The sequence below is a fragment of the Myotis brandtii genome, unplaced genomic scaffold, assembly GCF_000412655.1.
Source record: "Myotis brandtii unplaced genomic scaffold, ASM41265v1 scaffold277, whole genome shotgun sequence".
NCBI lineage: Eukaryota > Metazoa > Chordata > Mammalia > Chiroptera > Vespertilionidae > Myotis > Myotis brandtii.
The window spans coordinates 462,827-469,971 of NW_005360548.1; positions in this window are offsets into that span (position 1 = coordinate 462,827).

Below are 7,145 nucleotides of genomic sequence, written 5' to 3' on the forward strand. Positions count from 1 at the left end.
TCGCTTCCAGCTGCCTGGCTGCTGGCCGCCATCTTGGCTGACAGTTAATTTGCATAAGGATATGCTGATTAGCCAATGGGAAGGGTAGCGGTCGTACGCCAATTACCATGTTTCTCTTTTATTAGTGTAGATATTTCCTGTGCTGTAATACATCTTGGTGACTATTCTGTAATCCCTCTCTCCAAGGGTCATTGGGAGATTGCCTGAATTAATTAATACATGTGAGAAACATGAAGTAGCTCATGGTCCATGGGGAGCCTTATATGTGAATTAATTCTCATTATTGATCAACAAAGTTTTAGTGAACACACACTACGTGCTAATGGATACCTAGGGGCTATAGCAGAGAACACAAAAATCAAAGTCCCTCCCCAAAAATACTTGAACACAGTTTCTCTGGCTGCAGTTTGTAAATTCTAGCAGGCAAGACAGACTAAAAGCAACCAGCATACTGAACAAATAAGGTAACCTCAGCTAGTGGTAGAGGCCATGAAGCAATTAAACAAGGAAATATGATGGCTACTGACTGATGGGGGTGTGGGCTGTTTCAGATTGGATGGTAAGGGAGGCTTCTTTGAGGGGGTGACTTCAGAGAGCCAGCAGTGGGTAGGTGTGGGGAGGAGCATTCCCACAGAAGGAACACCAAGGACCTGACACTCCAGGAGCCATTGGACAATGTATCCTCCTACCTAACTGATAGCCCTGTGAGGGCAGAGATTCTCGCTGGTTTGCTCATTGTTGTGCTTGTCTGCTTTGGTCCCTGTAGACCCTCCATCCCTCAGAATAGTGCCCGCCTGGCACATAGAAGGGTTCATAATAACCATGTGTGGAACAAGTAAGTGCTGTACTTGAACACAGTCCAAAATACTTGAACACAGTTTCTCTGGGTGGGCACGACACAGCCCCACGTTGCACGATTGTTTCAGGGAGTTCATCATCTCCTTTCAGCAGTCTTTGGACTCTAGGCTAAGAACCCTCACTTCTCCAAATTGGGGGCCACATTTCCAAAGTCCCCATCTCTCTCACTTGGAAGTGGAAGAGTTCAAATGACCAGTTGGAGCCTGAGTGTTGATTCCTGGCTCCTAGCTGGTGACCTTGAGATGTGACCCTGTCCTGGGGTAGGCATGTCCCAAAGGTACATCTGGATGCATTCACAAGGATGGGTGCTCTCCTAATGGAGTACAGGGCTAACTTCTGTACACACGGATGACCGTTTTTGTGTAGCTCATGGCTGTTGTATGTTGGATTCAAGCAAACTCTGAGATTGGGTTTTGTGGCAGAATATTTCTTAGGGAGTGCTGTGGGGAGGAACAAACCCCTGTGGAAAGGAGAAGAAATTGAGGGAAAAGTTAAGCTGTGGTGTTGTGAGATAATAGAAAAAATATATATTGGGTTTTGCCACCCTGTTCCTGCCACAGGACTCCTAAAATCCTTGCAATTTCCTAAGTGATAAGAATGCTAGGAGTATCTATTATTCTAAGATTTGGTCTCTGACTACATCCTGGCTGGCTCCTGGATGGGGCTGGTCACCAGAAAGGCGAAGCCATGCTTAGAGCTTGGAATTTTCAGTCCCTCCTTCCTTCTCCAGAGAGGGGAGGCAGCTGGAAACAGAGTTAACATTGACCATGCCTGTGTGAGGGAGCCTCCATAATACAGTACGAGGTGTGGAGAGCTTATAGGTGGGCGAGCACATCTCCAGGAGGCTGACACACCTCGGGCCTATGGGGACAAAGCTCCTGTGCTCAGGACCCGCCCAGACCTCGCCTTCTGCATCCCTTCGTCTGGATCTGTTATCTTATCCTATATAATAAAGAGCTAATATGCTAATTAGACTGGACGGCAGAACGACCTTCTGGAATGACCAGTGGGTGGGGCCATGGGGCCACAAGGCAGCAGGGCTGCGGAGGACCAAGCCCTTTGCACAAATTTTGTGCATTGAGCCTCTAGTCCTTTAATAAACTGGTAAAGTGTTTCCCTGAGTTCTGTGAGCCACTCTAGCAATTTAATCAAACCTGAGGAGGTATTCGTGAAAGCCTCTAATTAGCAGCCAAATAAGACAGAAGTTGTGGGTAACCTGGGGACCTACTACTTGCTATTGGCAACTGAAGTGACGGCAGAGGGCAGACTTGTGGAAATCGGACACTATTTCTAGGTAGATAGTGTCAGAATTGAGTTAAATTGTAGCAGTCTGAAGTCCATGTGGTATTTCTAGAACATTTCAGAGGAACAAAATTCTGACCTCTCTTCTGGGCACATCCTGCCTGCTGGCTGCAGTGTATGGAGGCCCCTGACCTTCCAGCACCCCCTTCACCTCCCAACCAGTCTGTGCAGCTGCAGCCCTCCTCCTGTTACTGGACACGAGACCTGGCCCTGAGCAGGTCTGTCTGTAGTGTTTGAGTTCTTGACTTCGTGCAGAAAAGATTTCACAACACGAGTCCAGGTGATTTGGAGAGAATGTTTATTTATTATTTTTTTTAATATATTTTTATTGATTTCAGAGAGGAAGGGAATAGGGAGAGAGAAATAGAAACATCAATGATGAGAGAAACATCATTGATCAGTTGCCTCCTGTATGCCCCCCAGTGGGGACCGAGCCTGCAACCCAGGCATGTGCCCTGACCAGGAATCAAACCAGGACCTCCTGGTTCATATAGGTCAACACTCAACCACTGAGCCACATCGACTGGGGGAAAGGGGGCATTGATTAAAGCTGGGGGACAGTGAAACAAGGAAGGGCCTAGGATAGAAGAAGCAACAGGAGAGGGACTAGATGGGGAAATGAACCTGTGGTAGGCAAGTAGCCAAATATGAGCAAGCAAGACAATGGGCCAGGTACAGAAGGCCCTGGGTGCCTAGCAAAGGACAATTGTAGAGTGGGACCTCACTCCGGGGATGACCTTTCCTCCCCTACCATATCACTGGTCATGTGGTTTAGATCCCTGACCTTATCCTCCTTAGAGATGACATTTAGGCCTCAGCTGTATTTCAGCTCCAGGCCCAAAAAGGCAGCAAAAACAGACAAGCAATGCCACAGCTGACCTCAGGACCAACTGCATTGGATAATGACCTGCCCTGGTGCCAACCAATCCATCAGTGGAGACCTAGACCCTGAAAGGACACACCTGGAGAGCTGCTGAATATTGAGATCTTCCCCTGGGACCTCCCCTAAAATCTCCACCCTTAAAACCCTGAGGACAGAGGACCCAGAGTGCTGTCCCTCCCGGGGGCACACCAGAGCCTTTCCCTTCCCCTGCCCTTCCCCCTTCCCCCCTCACCCCCAGACAAGTCACCTTTACCTTCCTCATTCCCAACTGCTAGGATCCTCCCTTTACCTCTATAACTTGTTTCCTAAGCCATTTCTTCTATGAATTATTTCTCCTTCCTCTGTGATTTTTGCAAATAAATGTTCTCTTATAGTTTGAGTCTTGGCTCTTAATTCTTTCCTGCCCAGAACTGCTGAATCTAGGTCCCATGTGACCACACCTGGTGCCATTCCCGCTGCCTACAAGTCTAGACTGGGCTGCTTTGGCTCACTAAGAAGTCAGAGAAAGGGGGGCCTTGGGACAGGGACAGGGAGTTAGCCCAGGACAAGCTGCCACTGCCTATTGCTCCCTTGTTGCAAGTCTTGTGTGGACGCTTAGAGTTTAGGAGGTGCACGCCTGTCGGGGAAGGAGAGGGTGATGGGAAAGGCACAGTGGTGCTTCTGGGAGGGAGAGCCTGTGCTGGGACCTTCATTTTTTGTTTTTTAAAAAATATTTTTTATTGATTTTTTGCAGAGAGGAAGGGATAGGGATAGAGAGTTAGAAACATCAATGAGAGAGAAACATTGATCAGCTGCCTCCTGCACACCCCCTACGGGGGATGTGCCTGTGACCAAGGTACATGCCTTTGTCCGGAATCGAACCTGGGACCCTCTAGTTCGCAGGGCCCGACTCTATCCACTGAGCCAAACTAGTTAGGGCTGGGACCTTCGTTTTGAGGATTTTTATTTTATTTTACTTTTTGGGGGTTTTTAAAGGCTGGGAGTTTATGGGAGGTCTTACAGAGGACAATAGAATATTCATCAGCTTTATGCTGGTGCACCAAGGTGAGATTTTTTTAAAAATATATTTTATTGAATTTTTACAGAGAAGAAGGGAGAGGGATAGAGAGTTAGAAACATCGATGAGAGAGATCGATCAGCTGCCTCCTGCACAGCCCCCAGTAGGGATGTGCCCGCAACCAAGGTACATGCCCTTGACCAGAATCGAACCTGGGACCCTTGAGTCTGCAGGCCGACGCTCTATCCACTGAGCCAAACCGGTTCAGCCCAAGATGGGATTTATTCCCTTAACTTCACCCGTCCTTGCGTGTGGTTGGCACAAATGGCACTATTGGATTTCTGCTGTCTCCCTGAGTAGGTGATTTAAGCTATTTACCCTCTGGTTGGGAGAAGTGTAAACCATTTACTCTGAAGTGTCCTTGGTTTAGGAAAGGTCGGACTTTGCAATTTACTAGAGGGCTGTAAACTGCTTGGCCTTTTAACTACCTGCATCAGTTTTCCTGTTCCACTTGCCCTGGCTTACTACCCTGTCTCAGCCACTGGCCTGTGAACAAGCCCTTCTTCTGCCAGGACCGGTCTGTGTGGGGGTGGGGAATGGACCTCCCCTAGGCAAGAGCAGGAACAAGAACTGAGGTTATATAATCAAAGGTTTGGCCAGGTTGGCAATGGAGGAAACAGAGATGGGGCCAGGGGGCAGGAAGGAGGAAGAGGAGGAGGAGCAAAAGGAGGAGGAGGAATGAGGAAGGGGAAAGAGACCCAGCCACCACCTCTCCAGTCCCAGCTCAGGCTCCTCACCTGGAATGTTGCAGTAGATTGGTGTCTTTTTAATTAAGTTGTCACTTATTGAATATTTATTAAGTGGCCTCTTAAGAGGTGGGGACACATCAAAGACTGAGACAGCCTGTGTCCCTGCCCTCACCGAGCAGGCACAGCCTAATGGGAGAGACAAACCTACCTAAGAGTGCTGGTCCAGAGGGGTCGGGCTGGATGATGACATCTCAGGGGGTTTGCACAACCAGCCTCTCCTCCCCAACACACCTACCTCAGCCCAGAAATGTGAGCAGAGTGTGAGGCTGAAAGAGCTGAGGGTTGGAATGTGTCCATGTGCTTGTGTCAGCAGGAGTGATGCGGGGAGAGGGTGCCTGCCTGGGGACTGGGGAACACAGTGAGGGGCTGGGCTGTAAGTCACTGCTGTGAACCCAGCACCAAGAACCATAGATTTATGATGAAATCAAAGGAAGAAAGTTTCCCTTTCTAAAGGATTCCAAGCTGGCATTTTTTCACTCTGGTAACTCACCATAGTTTAAAGTCTGGTTCTCAACCCTTGTTCTAACTGTATTTTCTTAGATTCAGTGTTTGTCTACTTGACATCCCATTATTACGGGGCCAATTGTATTAATACTAGAGGCCCGGTGCACAAAATTTGTGCACTGGGAGGGCAGGGTCCCTCAGCCCAGCCTGCACCCTCTCCAATCTGGGACTCCTCGGGGGATGTCTGACTGCCCGTGGGATCAGGCCTAAACCAGCAGTTGGACATCCCTCTCACAATCCGGGACTGCTGACTCCCAACCGCTCACCTGCCTGCCTGTTTAATTGCCCCTAACCGCTTCTGTCTGCCAGCCTGATCACCCCCAACTGCCCTCCCCTGCAGGCCTGGTCCCCCCAAACTGCCCTCCCCTGTAGGTCTGGTTGCCCCTAACTGCCCTTCCCTGCTGGCCTGATTACCTACAACTGCCCTCCCCTGCTGGCCATCTTGTGGCTGTGGGCACCACCATCTTTGAGGGCATGGCAGTCAATTAGCATATTCCCTTCTTATTGGCTGTGAGCACCGCCATCTTTGCAATGGTGTGAGGGTCAATTAACATATTCCCTCTTTATTAGATAGGATATTTTCTGTATTCTTCATGCTCTGGCACTGTGGCCTTGCTGACTGGAGAAAGACTGCCCCTTCCAAGACCAGCTGACTCCTAGAGACAGTGAACCACCTGTTGTTGAGCCTGCCTTTCATATACAAGCCAACCAAGGTTCCCAGCCACCCTCTTTAGCTAACTCTCACACACTAAGCCAATATTTTCCCTAAAATTAACTTCCTTAAATCAACCTGGGAAGAAGTACCAGACAACTAGGGATAGCCCCTGTGCCCCAAAGATATCGCAGTTATTCAAATTAACCAATCCTGGGCTATTCACCCTGCCTGCCAGTTCCCCCAGGAACCCCAATCGCCTTTCTCTCCCTAATTTCTGCTCCTGAATGACTTAGTCTGGCCTGGGCTGGTGGGGGAGGGGTGGTATGCTGCAGGCCTGCTGTGCCTGCGAACAGGGTGTGATGGGCCCCTGCAGGGCCTTGGACCTGGGAAGGCCATGAGCAGGGAGTCACCCTGTGAGGAAGTCACTGTTAGGAGCCAGATCTCCTGAGTCAGCCTGGAAGGTCTTCACAGTTTTAGGATAAAGGTGGAGCCAGGCAGGTGGTAGCCACGTGGAGGGGGATGACCTCCTCAAAGAAGCCCTCCCTGACCAACCAATCTAAAGCACCCCCCCCACCCCCTCAGTCAGCAGTCATCTCTCTCTGACTCTTTGTCTGTGTCTTTCTCTTTCTGTGTCTCCCTGGCTTTTACTCTCTCTGCTCAGTGCTGCTCTTTCTCTTCTTTTCTGTCACCCTGAAACCTGTTCTCTTGCTCCCTTCTTACTTATACATGATCTTTGCCCCCACTATGCCTCCTGGCTCACTGCCCTTGGAGGGGGTAAGGCGGAGCTGATTATATAACTATTTGTTGTATAATCAAACTTAGTCTGTCCTGGACTGACTGGCGGGGGGGGGGGGAAGGGGCAAAGGGGTATGCATAAAATGGGGAGAGGGGTGAATAGAAGGCCAGAAAAGAACATTTTCTTCTTAGCCCTCTCTTTTTGCCTCAGTTCATCAACCTAGTCTCATAGATACCACTTCCAGCTACATTCCTCCTGGGGTGGGTAGAGAAATCACCTGACTACATCCCTCACCTGGAGACTGTGTAAATATTGCAGCACCAGAGATAAATAGTTCTGGCATGGACTTGGTGGGGAGATCTTGGAATTTATCCTGAAATTTTATGCAAAATTGTATGCAT